The 14,323-nt window shown below is 38.5% G+C and overlaps 1 protein-coding gene across 5 annotated transcripts in view; it reads right to left on the bottom strand.

The window, feature by feature from the left end:
• HTR1F (5-hydroxytryptamine receptor 1F) overlaps positions 1-14,323 on the bottom strand; it is a 263,146-nt gene that overhangs the window by 116,133 nt on the left and 132,690 nt on the right. The window lies entirely within an intron of this gene.

The following is a 14,323-nucleotide window of genomic DNA, read 5'->3' as shown; positions in this document are numbered from 1 at the left end:
CTTTCCCTACCAAAGGCAGTACCCCCTTAGACCTGAGGCCCAACAAGGACTCCAAAAGATTAAGGACCTAAAAGCCCAAGGCCTAGTAAAAACATGCAATAGCCCCTGCAATACTCCAATTTTAAGAGTACAGAAACCCAATGGACGGTGGAGGTTAGTGCAAGATCTCAGGATTATCAGTGAGGCCATTGTCCCTCTATACCCAGCTATACCTAACCCTTGTACTCTGCTTTCCCAAATAGCAGAGGAAGCAGAGTGGTTTACAGTCCTGAACCTTAAAGATGCCTTTTTCTGCATCCCTGTACATCCTGACTGTCAATTCTTGTTTACCTTTGAAGATCCTTCAAACCCAACGTCTCAACTCACCTGCACGGTTTTACTCCAAGGGTCAGGGATAGCCTCCATCTATTTGGCCAGGCATTAGCCCAAGACTTGAGCCAGTTCTCATACCTGGACACTCTTGTCCTTCGGTACGGGGATAAGTTACTTTTAGCCACCTGTTCAGAAACCTTGTGCCATCAAGCCACCCAAGCGCTCTTAAACTTCCTCTCTACCTGTGGCTACAAGGTTTCCAAACCAAAGGCTCAGCTCTGCTTACAGCAGGTTAAATACTTAGGGCCAAAATTACCCAAAGGCACCAGGGCCCTCAGTGAGGATCGTATCCAGCCTATACTGGCTTATCTTCATCCCAAAACCCTAAAGCAACTAAGAGGGTTCCTTGGCATAACAGGCTTCTGCCCAATATGGATTCCCAGGTATGGTAAAATAACCAGACCATTATATACACTAATTAAGGAAACTCAGAAAGCCAATACCCATTTAGTAAGATGGACACCTGAAGCAGAAGAAGCAGCTTTCCAGGCCCTAAAGAAGGCCCTAACCCAAGCCCCAGTGTTAAACTTGCCAACAAGGCAAGACTTCTTTATATGTCACAGAAAAAAGCAGGAATAGCTCTAGGAGTCCTTACACAGGTCCAAAGGACAAGCTTGCAACCCATGGCATACCTGAGTAAGGAAATTGATGTAGTGGCAAAGGGTTGGCCTCATTGTTTACAGGTAGTGGCGGCAGTAGCAGTCTTAGTGTCTGAAGCAGTTAAAATAATACAGGGAAGAGATCTTACTGTGTGGACATCTCATGATATGAATGGCATACTCACTGCTAAAGGAGACTTGTGGCTGTCAGACAACCATGAGGAAAGTAACTAAAATCATAAATACCCATGTTCCATTGGTCCATATGTCTGTTTTGGTACCAGTACCATGCTGTTTTGGTTACTGCAGCCTTGTAGTACAGTTTGAAGGTAGCATGATGCCTCCAGCTTTGTTGTTTTTGCTTACAAGTGTCTTGGCTATATGGGCTCTTTTTTGGTTCCATATGAAATTTAAAGTAGTTTTTCCTAATTCTGTGAAGAAAGTCAATGGTAGCTTGATGGGGATGGCATTGATTCTATATTTTCGTGATATTGATTCTTCCCATCCATGAGCATGGAGTATTCTTCCAATTGTTTGTGTCCTCTCTTATTTCCTTGAGCAAGGATTTGTGGTTCTCTTCAAAGAGGTCCTTCACATCCCTTGTAAGTTGTATTCCTAGGTATTTTATTCTCTTTTTAGCAACTGTGAATGGGAATGCACTTATGATTTGGCTCCCTGTTTGTCTATTATTTGTGTATAGGAATGCTTGTGATTTTTGCACATTGATTTTGGCATAAAGGGGTGTTGAGTTTTGTCGAAGGCCTTTAAAACACTCCTCAGCAAATGGCAAAAGAATGGAAATCATAACAAACAGTCTTGCAGACCACAGTGCAATCAAATTAGAACTCAGAATTAAGAGACTTTCTCAAAACTGCACAACTACATGGAAACTGAACAACCTGCTCCTGAATGACTACTGGGTAAATAACAAAATTAAGGCAGAAATAAATAAGTTCTTTGAAACCAATGAGAACAAAGACACAATGTACCACAATCTCTGGGACACAGCTAAAGCAGTGTTTAGAGGGAAATTTATAGCACTACATGCTCACAGGAGAATGCAGGAAAGATCTAAAATCATCACCCTAACATTACAATTAAAAGAACTAGAGAAGCAAGAGCAGACAAATTCAAAAGCTAGCAGAAGACAAGAAATAACTAAGATCAGAGAAGAACTGAAGGAGATAGAGACATGAAAAACCCTTCAAAAAAGTCAATGAATCCAGGAGCTGGTTTTTTGAAAAGATTGTCAAAATAGATAGACTGTTAGCAGACTAATCAAGAAGAAAAGAGAGAAGAATCAATTAGACACAATAAAAAATGACAAAGGGGATATGACCACTGATCCCACAGAAATACAAACTACCATCCGAGAATACCTCTATGCAAATAAACTAGAAAATCTAGAAGAAATAGATAAATTCCTGGACACATACACTCTCCCAAGACTAAAGCAGGAAGAAGTCGAATCCTGAACAGACCAATATCAAGTTCTGAAATTGAGGCAGTAATTAATAGCCTATCAACCAAAAAAAGCCCAGGGCCAGATGGATTTACAGCTGGATTCTACTAGAGGTACAAAGAGGAGCTGGTACCATTCCTGCTGAAATTATTCCAAACAATAGAGAAAGAGGGACTCCTCCCTAACTCATTTTATGAGGCCAGCATCGTCCTGATATCAAAACCTGGCAGAGACACAACAAAAAACAGAAAATTTCAGGCCAATATCCCTGATGAACATCAATGCAAAAATCCTTAATAAAATACTGGCCAACCAAATCCAGTAGCACATCAAAAAGCTTATCCACCACAATCAAGTCAGCTTCATCCCTACGATGCAAGGCTGGTTCAACATACACAAACCAATAAATGTAATCCATCACATAAAGAGAACCAATGACAAAAACTACATAATTATCTCAATAGATGCAGAAATGCCCACTTTTTGATGGGGTTGTTTTTCTCTTGTAAATTTGTTTAAGTTCCTTATGGATGCTGGATATTAGATCTTTGTCAGATGCATAGTTTGCAAATATTTTCTGTAGGTTATTTGCTTACTCTGTTGACAGTTTATTTTGCTGTGCAGAAGCTCTTAAGTTTAGATCCATTTGTCAAGTTTTGCTTTTGTTGTGATTGCTTTTGGTGTCTTTGTAGTGAAATCTTTGCCTGTCCCTATGTCTAGGATAATATTGTCTAGGTTGTCTTCCAGGTTTTTATAGTTTTAGGTTTTATATTTAAGTCTTTAATCCATCTTGAGTTGATTTTTGTACATGGTGTAAGGAAGGGGTCCAGTTTCAATCTTCTGCATATGGCTAGCCAGTTGTCCCAGCATCATTTATTGAATAGGGAGTCCTTTCCCCATTTCTTGTTTTTGTCACCTTTGTTAAATATTAGATGGTCGTAGGTGTGCAGCCTTACTTCTAGGCTCTCTATTTTCTTCCATTTGTCTATGTGTCAGTTTTTGTACCAGTACCATGCTATTTTAATTACTGTAGCCTTGTAGTATAGTTTGAAGTCAGGTAAAGTGATGCTGCTTGCTTTGGTCTTTTTGCTTAGGATTCTCTTGGCTATTAAGGTGCTTTTTAGGCTCCATATGAATTTTAAAATAGTTTCTTCTAGTTCCATGAAGAATGTCATTGGTAGATTGATAGGAATAGCATTGGATCTATAAATTGCTTTGAGCAGTATGGCCAGTTTAATGATACTGATTTTTTATACCCATGAGCGTGGAATATTTTTCCATTTGTTTATATCATCTCCGATTTCTTTGAGCAGTTTTGTAGTTCTGCTTAGATAGAGATCTTTTACCTCCCTAGTTAGCTGTATTCCTAGGTACTTTATCCTTTTTGCCAATTGTGAATGGGACTGTCTTCCTGATTTGGCTCTCTGCTTGCCTGTTGTTGGTGTATAGGAACGTTAGTAACTTTTTTCACATTGATTTTTGTGTACTGAGACTTTGGTGAAGTTGTTTATCAGCTTAAGAAGCTTTGGGCTTACACTGTGGGACTGTCTACATATAGAATCATGTCATCTGCAAACAGTGATAGTCTGACTTCCTCTCTTCCTATTTGATGCCTTCTATTTCTTTCTTTCTTTCTTCTTCTTTTTTATTTTTTTTTTCTTTAGAGATGGAGTATCGCTCTATCGCCCAAACTGGAGTGCAGTGGCACGATCTTGGCTCACTGCAACCTCTGCCTCCTGGGTTCAAGCAATTCTCCTGCCTCAGTCTCCTGAGTAGCTGAGACTACAGGCACCCACCACCATGCCCAGCTGATTTTTTTGTATTTTTAGTAGAGATGGGGTTTCACTGTGTTAGCCAGGATGGTCTTGATCTCCTGACCTTGTGATCCTCCTGCCTCAGCCTCCCGAAGTGCTGGGATTACAGGCGTGAGCCACTGCGCCTGGCCCTATTTCTTTCTTTTACCTGATTGCTCTGGTGAGGACTTCCAGTACTATGTTGAATAGCAGTGGTGTGAGAGGTCATCTTTGTCTTGTGCTGGTTTTCAGGGGGAACACTTCCAGCTTTTGCCCATTTGGTATGATGTTGGCTGTGGGTTTGTCATAGATGGCTGTTATTATTTTGAAATATGTTCCTTCAATACCCAGTTTAGAGATTTTCACATGGAGGAATGTCGAATTTTATCGAAAGCCTTTTCTGCATCTACTGAGACAATCATGTCGTTTTGTTTTTAGTTCTGTTTACCTAATGGATCATATTTATTGATTTGTGTATATTGTACCAAACTTGCATCCCTGGGATGAAGGCTACTTGATCACAGTGTTTAATGTGTTGCTGGATTCAGTTTGCAAGTATTTTGTTGAGGATTTTTGCATCAATGTTTACCAAGGATATTGGCTTGAAGTTTTCTCTTTTTGTTGGTCTCTGGCAGGTTTTGGTATCAGGATGATGCTGGCCTCATAGAATGAGTTGGGGAGGAGTCCCTCCTCTTTTTTTTTTGGGGGGGTAGTTTCAACAGGGATGGTACCAGCTCTTCTTTGTACATCTAGTAGAATTTGGCTATGGATCTATCTGGTTCTGGGATTTTTTTGGTTGGTAGGCTATTTATTTTTATTCAGTTTTGGAGCTCATTATTGGTCTGTTCAGGGAATCAATTTCTTCTTGGTTCAGTCTTGAGAGGGTGTAGAGTCTAGGAATTTCTTTGTCTCTTCTAGATTTTCTAGTTTGTGTGCATAGAGGTTTTAGAGATGAAATGAGTATCTCAGTCAAATGAATGGACTTGTGTGTGTAAATCTCCTAGTGGGTAGTAAACAGGCTTGCTACTAACAGCTCTGGCTGTCCTGAATCCCCAAACAAAATATTTCAGTTGTTGATGCTCCGTGATTTAATGTATGAAATCAACTAAATTATAGATTGTTGTGCTCCAAAGTTCACTCTAGCTCTTATTTTATATTTTATAATTTACCATCTTATAGATCTTTTGCTGAAACCGTGGTCAGAAACATCACAGATTTTACCTCGAGTCTGTGGTATCTTATTGGAGTGTTATAAAAATTATCTTTTTCTAATTTATTTATTCATTTATTAAAAAATTAAATGTTTATTGTATTCTGCAATGTGGTTAATAACTAGATGATAAAGTTTTTAAAAAGATAAATCCTAAAGCAGTCATGGAGACTCAAGTGGCTCAGAGGAAGAAAGCAAAATTATTAATCTTTCAGTTGAACACAATTGTATTCTATAGTGCCATTTACAAATCTTTGCTTAACTTCCTATATTTAAAAAGTTACAATACAAGACAAAAACTTAATTTTAGCATACTGAATGCACAATTGTATTCTTTTAGAAAATTATTCTTGTGTAAAACTTCTCAAAGTATAAATATATTATTTGGGGTGTGTGATAGACTGAAGGCATCAGCAAATATTAAAAAATCCTAAAAATAGGCTAGGTGCAGTGGCTTACACCTGTAATCCCAGCACTTTGGGAGGCCAAGGTGGGAGGATCACTTGAGGTCAGGAGTTTGAGACCAGCCTGGCCAACATGGTGAAATCCCATCTCTACAAATATAGAAAACTTAGCCAGACGTAGTGGTGGGCACCTGTAGTCCCAGCTACTCAGGAGGCTGAGGCAGGAGGATCGCTTGAACCCAGAAGGTGGAGGTTGCAGTGAGCCGAGATCATGCCACTGCACTCCAGCCTGGGTGACAGAGCGAGACTCCATCTAAAAAAAAAAATCCTAAAAATGTGGGGAAATGTTATTAAGCCAAATTTTTTTTTCAGACAAAATAATTTCTTTTTCCAAAGCATTTCACTTGCAGCCCATTAAATAAACTTCTAACACAGAGATGTTAAATAAAACCTCTCATAATTTTATGATTTCAGAATATTTTTCAACAAAATGGAAAATTAATGAAACAGTGAAGTGGTTTGTTTTTAGATTATTCTCAACTTTAAATTTTAATTTGAGTACATTAGATAGAAAATTTAATCCAGTTAGAATTTTCAAGTAGTTGATTTCCAATTTTGGAAGTAGGTCTTTCAGCTGAGTGAAGCAGTTTCATTTAGCGGAAGACCTTTTTTTTTTCCTTTGTTTCTCATTTAGTGGAAGATCTTTAATGAGGATAAGACACTTGCAGAAGCCTCACCCTGGTGGAATTATTTAGGTAAAAACTGGGGAAAAAAATGTTGTCTTCTCTCCTTTGAGAGGAAAGAAGAGTGAAATTGACTCTTAAAGAGCAGTGAATGCAATGCAGAGTCACCAACAATGGAACCTGTTGGTGAGAGACAATGATGGGAGTATGGAGGAGGTAGCATGCTACCCACACTCCCTCTCCTTTTTCTCTTAATTTTTGGGGCCTTGTTAGTACTTCTCACGTTGTTGTCTCTGCCTTTAGAGTCCAGCTTTTGTGAAGTAACAGTTAAGAACCAGAGATGGTGGTTCACGCCTGTAATCCCAGCACTTTGGGAGGCCAAGTCAGGAGGATCACTTGATTCCAGGGATTCAAGACCAGCCTGGGCAATGTAGTGAGACTTGTTTCTACAAACAAATGAAGAAAATTAGTTGGGTCTGGTGGAACGGGGCTTTGGTCCCAGCTACTTGTGAGGCTGGGGTGGGTGGATCACTTGAGCCCAGAAGGTCAAGGCTGCAGTGAGCTGTGATGATACCACTGCACTCTAGCTTGGGTGACAAAGTGAGACTCTGTCTCAAAATGAAAATCAAAAACAGTTAAGAGTATGAGCTTTAAATTCAGACATTCTGAATTTTTAATGCAACTCCGTACTTCTTAGGCTGTGAGGTAAATTGCTTAACTTCCCTCTTGGGGGTGATGTGAAGATTACAAGAGATACAGCATTGCAAAATGCTTCAGTCTTATGTTTGATTGCTCAGAGACAGATCCTGGAATGAAGATTTGCCTGGAAGTGATTGTTGAAGTCATCTTGGGAGAAATCAACAAAGGAGTCAGAGATGAAGTCAAGCAAAGGAGTGACTTCTTGTAAAGTCCCACTGAAGATAGTTTCTGCATGACCCTAAATAGCACCTTAGAATAGTCATGACTGATGCACAGGAGCTGGGGTTTCATGACTGCACTAGCCAGTCATTAGATTTTGCCTTGATATCAGGGAATAAAAACTCCCAAGCACTTCTGGTTCTTTTTACAGAGACAAAGCAGTTCCAGGTGGTCAAGGGCAGTCCTCCATGGAGAGTCATAGATATGGACTGTTGGAATGGGGACAGAGGGTGGGTATTAGTGATATGACAGGATTAAGGTGGAACACCAACAGTGTATGCTACAACTTTGCACAGTGCTTGGCAATGTTAAACTCTCAGCATGTGTTAACCCTTACTGTTATTTTTCACACCATCTTTCTCTTTCATTCATTCTCTGTTACTGTTACTTCACTAGTGTTTTCTTGATATGCTTTGATTAACAGTTACTGTACAGGGGTTCGAGTAGGTCAAGATAGCTCACTGATGAATAGCTTGCAAATTAGAAGGAAGTATGGGGAGGAAGACTAGGAATGTGGGCCAAAGACGAACCAGATATTATGAAGTGACATACAGCAGGAACAGTTTTCCTAGTGACTGGAAAAGCTGACCAATAGAAATTTAAGGTGGCAATATAGAAAATGATGCCAGTGGAATACATGTATAGGCTGATCCCAGGGAGTCTTATCTTCTCATTATAGGCTGGAAAGTATCTTGGCAGAGCATGCTACTGCCCATGACTTTCAAAAACCTGGAATGGAATTAATCTCTTTATGTGTTAGTTTAAAGAAAGACTATGGCATTGAATGTATATATTACTTTGGGCAGTATGGCCATTTTCACAATATTGATTCTTCCTACCCATGAGCATGGAATGTTCTTCCATTTCTTTGTATCCTCTTTTATTTCATTGAGCAGTGGTTTGTAGTTCTCCTTGAAGAGGTCCTTCATGTCCCTTGCAAGTTGGATTCCTAAGTATTTTATTCTCTTTGAAGCAATTGTGAATGGGAGTTCACTCATGATTTGGCTCTCTGTTTGTCTGTTATTGGTGTATAATAATGCTTGTGATTTTTGTACACTGATTTTATATCCTGAGACTTTGCTGAAGTTGCTTATCAGCTTAAGGAGATTTTGAGCTTAGACAATGGGGTTTTCTAGATATACAATCATGACGTCTGCAAAGAGGGACGATTTGACTTCCTCTTTTCCTAATTGAATACCCTTTATTTCCTTCTCCTGCCTAATGGCCCTGGCCAGAACTTGCAACACTATGTTGAATAGGAGTGGTGAGAGAGGGCATCCCTGTCTTGTGCCAGTTTTCAAAGGGAATGCTTCCAGTTTTTGCCCATTCAGTATGATATTGGCTGTGGGTTTGTCATAGATAGCTCTTATTATTTTGAGATACATCCCATCAATAACTAATTTATTGAGAGTTTTTAGCATGAAGGGTTGTTGAATTTTGTCAAAGGCCTTTTCTGCATCTATTGAGATAATCATGTGGGTTTTGTCTTTGGTTCTGTTTATATGCTGGATTACATTTATTGATTTGCATATATTGAACCAGCCTTGCATCCCAGGGATGAAGCCCACTTGATCATGGTGGATAAGCTTTTTGATGTGCTGCTGGATTTGGTTTGCCAGTATTTTATTGAGGATTTTTGCATCAATGTTCATCAAGGATGTTGGTCTAAAATACTCTTTTTTGGTTGTGTCTCTGCCAGGCTTTGGTATCAGGATGATGCTGGCCTCATAAAATGAGTTAGGGAGGATTCCTTCTTTTTCTATTGATTGGAATAGCTTTAGAAGGAATGGTACCAGCTCCTCCTTGTACCTCTGGTAGAATTCGGCTGTGAATCCATCTGGTCCTGGACTCTTTTTGGTTGGTAAGCTATTGATTATTGCCACAATTTCAGCTCCTGTTATTGGTCTATTCAGAGATTCAACTTCTTCCTGGTTTAGTCTTGGGAGAGTGTATGTGTCGAGGAATTTTTTGCCATCCCCATCAAGCTACCAATGAGTTTCTTCACAGAATTGGAAAAAACTACTTTAAAGTTCATATGGAACCAAAAAAGAGCCTGCATGACCAAGTCAATCCTAAGCCAAAAGAATAAAGATGGAGGCATCACACTACCTGACTTCAAACTATACTACAAGGCTACAGTAACCCAAACAGCATGGTACTGGTACCAAAACAGAGATATAGATCAATGGAACAGAACAGATCCCTCAGAAATAACGCCACATATCTACAACCATCTGATCTTTGACAAACCTGAGAAAAACAAGAAATAGGGAAAGGATTCCCTATTTAATAAATGGTGCTGGGAAAACTGGCTAGCCATATGTAGAAAGCTGAAACTGGATCCCTTCCTTACACCTTATACAAAAATTAATTCAAGATGAATTAAAGACTTAAATGTTAGACCTAAAACCATAAAAACCCTAGAAGAAAACCTAGGCGTTACCATTCAGGACATAGGCATGGGCAAGGACTTCATGTCTAAAACACCAAAAGCAATGGCAACAAAAGCCAAAATTGACAAATGGGATCTAGTTAAACTAGAGAGCTTCTGCACAGCAAAAGAAACTACCATCAGAGTGAACAGGCAACCTACAGAATGGGAGAAAGTTTTTGCAACCTACTCATCTGACAAAGGGCTAATATCCAGAATCTACAATGAACTCAAACAAATTTACAAGAAAAAAACAACCCCATCAAAAAGTGGGCAAAGGATATGAACAGACACTTCTCAAAAGAAGACATTTATGCAGCCAAAAGACACATGAAAAAATGCTCATCATCACTGGCCATCAGAGAAATGCAAATCAAAACCACAATGAGATACCATCTCATGCCAGTTAGAATGGTGATCATTAAAAAGTCAGGAAACAACAGGTGCTGGAGAGGATGTGGAGAAATAGGAACACTTTTACACTGTTGGTGGGACTGTAAACTAGTTCAACCATTGTGGAAGTCTGTGTGGCGATTCCTCAGGGATCTAGAACTAGAAATACCATTTGATCCAGCCATCCCATTACTGGGTATATACCCAACGGACTATAAATCATGCTGCTATAAAGACACATGCACACGTATGCTTATTGCAGCACTATTCACAATAGCAAAGACTTGGAACCAACCCAAATGTCCAACAATGATAGACTGGATTAAGAAAATGTGGCACATATACACCATGGAATACTATGCAGCCATAAAAAATGATGAGTTCACATCCTTTGTAGGGACATGGATGAAATTGGAAATCATCATTCTAAGTAAACTATCACAAGGACAAAAAACCAAACACCGCATGTTCTCACTCATAGATGGGAATTGAACAATGAGAACACATGGACACAGGAAGGGGAACATCACCCTCTGGGGACTGTTGTGGGGTTGTGGGAGGGGGGAGTGATAGCATTAGGGGATATACCTAATGCTAAATGATGAGTTAATGGGTGCAGCACACCAGCATGGCACATGTATACATATGTAACTAACCTGCACATTGTGCACATGTATGCTAAAACTTAAAGTATAATAATAACAATAAAGAAAGTAAAAAAAAAAAAAGGAAAGACTATGGCACAGTATGCTGTTGTTAAAAAGAATGACATAGAGTTATTTGAGCTGGAGGAATTTCCAGAAGGTTTTATTCACTTATTGAGTGAAAAACTGAGATGTGTAAAAGTGTGTAATATAATTCTGTTCTTGTAAAACATCAACAATATGTGTAGGTGTGTATGTAAATAAATGTATATGTATAGGTATGTATGTAAACAAATAGTAGTAGTAGCTCATATGTATATAGTGATAATTATGTGTTAGGCACTGTTCATATTTTACATATATGATTGATTCATTTAATCCTCACCAAGTCTATAAAGTGCAAAAATCCTCAACAAAATACTGGCAAGCTGAATCCAGAAGCACATAGAAAAGTTTATTCACCATAATCAAGTAGGCGTCACCCCAGGGATGCAAGGTTGGTACAACATACATAAATCAATAAATGGGATTCATCACATACACAGAACTAAAAACAGAAACCATATGATTGTCTCTCAGTAGATGCAGAAAAGGCTTTTGATAAAATTCAACATCGTTTCACATTAAAAACTCTCAATAGACTGGGTATTGCAAGAACTTACCTCAAAACATTAAGAGCCGCCTATGACAAACCCACAGCCAACATCTTACCAAATGGGCAAAAGCTGGAAGCATTTCCCTTGAAAACCAGCACAAGACAAGGATGCCCTCTCTCACCACTCATATTCAACATAGTATTGGAAGTCCTGGACAGAGCAATCAGGCAAAAGAAAGAAACAGAGGGCATCAAATAGGAAGACAGGAAGTCAAACTATCACTGTTTGCAGATGACACGATTCTATATCTAGAAAACACCATAGTCCAAGCCCAAAAGCTTCTTAAGGTGATAAACAACTTCAGCAAAGTCTCAGCATACAAAATCAATGTCTAAAAATCACTAGCATTCCTATACAACAGCAACAGCCAAGCTGAGAGCCAAATCAGAAAGGCACTCCCAAAAGGATAAAATACCTAGGATTACAGCTAACCAGGGAGGTGAAAGATCTCTGCAAGTAGAACTACAAAACACTGCTCAAAGAAATCAGAGACGATAGAAACAAATGGAAAAACATTTCATGCTCATGGGTAGAAAGAATCAGTATTATTAAACTGGCCATATTGCTCAAAGCAATCTGTAGATCCAATGCTACTCCTATCAATCTAGCAAGGACATTCTTCAAAGAACTAGAAAAAACTATTTTAAAATTCATATGGAGCCCAAAAAGAGCCCAAATAGCCAAGACAATCCTAAGCAAAAAGAGCAAAGCTGGAGGCATGATGTTACCTGATATCAAACTATCTTACAAGGCTACAGTAACCAAAACAGCATGGTCCTGCTACAAGAACAGACACATAGACCAATGGAACTGAGTAGAGAGCCCAGAAATAGGTCTACACATTTACAACCATCTGATCTTCCACAAAGTTGACAAAAACAATTAATGGGGACACAACCCCTTATTCAATAAATGATGCTGGGATAACTGGCTACCCATATGCAGAAACTTGAATGTATAAATTATATCCTATTATTACTATTCCCAATACAGAGAAGTTAAGTGAATTGTTCAAGGTTAAACAGCTAGTAAATTTTGAAGCTGATTTTCATCTGAAAATAGGTAAAACCAGATATAAGTAATCTGGTTGCCATATACGTTGTATGGTGCTTGTATACAATTATATTACTATGGAGCCAGCAACGGAAAGAGGCTCTGCCCTGATGAAGAACTTCATAACTGTTTTGCTGAGAACCACTGCATTTTCTCTACTAGTGACATGCCAGGTGCCATGTGCTTTCTGTTCTTGGCTGTTGGTTACTTTTACACTCACTGCAGTTACCAACATCATGTAAGGGGGGAACATCTTAACTGTTGATATTTGTTTCCAGACAATAGCTAATTCCTGTTAGACTTAATTTCTTACTCATCAAATGTAAATCTGTCATACTTTATATCCTTTTTTACCTCCAGCTGACAGGTGATGTGAAGAGAAAAATGTCTCATTTCTCCAAACTAACACACTACCTTCTTGAAAATAAAAATGGATATGCCCTTATCACATTATCACCAGTTGAGTTGCTTAGACTAGCTTTTAGACTCAGACAGCTCTTTTTCACTGATGGCTTTCTTGGTACCTGGATTACACTGGAACTGAAATGTTGTACCCTTACACACAAAATGTATATTTCTTTTTCTCTCTTTAAAAGTTAGTGTTTTCCTTTTCTTCTCCTGTTTATCAGTGGTCTTGCTTAGTTTCTGTGTTATCTTGTAGAAATAAAAGTAAGCTAATAAAAGACAAATGGATACATAATAGAATGAATGGTCCAAAACCAAAATGTAAAGTAGGAGAATCAAAAGCTGTGGAAGGTGGTTCATTTCAGCATTGATAGTAATGTTTCACATAATTATGTATGCACCATGGCAAATAGCAGGACTTGGGTCTGCTACATAGATTGTGCAAATGAATGTGTCTGTGTAAGTGAACATATTCATTTTTAGGGACACAGAAAATCATATATAGTCATGAAATAAAAAATATAAAATAGTATATGAACAAGTGATACAAAATCACCTATACTATTACTTAGAAATGCTAGAGCTGTCCAAATAAAATGTTCAATTCACAAATTTCATTTGTGAAATATTTTTCAGTTGAAAGTAAATTAAGGGCCTAGAGTGGTGGCTCATGCCTGTAATCCAGCACTTTGAGAGGCTAAGGCAGGTGGATCACTTGAGGCCAGGAGTTTGAGACCAGCCTGGCCAATGTGGTGAAACCCCATCTCTACTAAAAATACAAAAATTAGCCAGGTGTGGTGGTGCATGCCTGTAGTCCCAGCTACTTCGGAGGTTGAGGCATGAGAGTCACTTGAACCTGGGAAGCAGAGGTTGCAGTGAGCTGAGATTGCACCACTGCACTCCAGCCTGGGTGACAGAGCAAGACTGTGTCTCAAAAAAAAAAAAAAAAAGCAAAGATATTGAACTATTGATATTAGTACAGGTAATTTAAGGCACAGAGAGTGATTTATGAAATCATTTTTTAAGTTTATTAAGCCACCAATGGAGTTTATTTACACATTTCTTGATTACCATTGATATAAAAATTTTTAAAAGCTTTAAAATTAATGCACTGTAGAATCATCCTCTGTAAAATTATTTAACTAGTATTAATATTTATGTACTGTTCCCTGTGAGAAGAATGATAGCATCTGTCTTATTTACTTGTGTATCTCCAGTAACTAACACTATGCTTTGTACAGGTAGGCATGAAAAAGTATGTGTTGCATAAATAAATAAATGCAATAATTTAGTTGAGATA

Source organism: Pan paniscus, chromosome 2 (assembly GCF_029289425.2).
Source record: "Pan paniscus chromosome 2, NHGRI_mPanPan1-v2.0_pri, whole genome shotgun sequence".
NCBI lineage: Eukaryota > Metazoa > Chordata > Mammalia > Primates > Hominidae > Pan > Pan paniscus.
The sequence above is the reverse complement of the archived record's forward strand: the minus strand, read 5'-3'. Positions and strand labels throughout refer to the sequence as shown.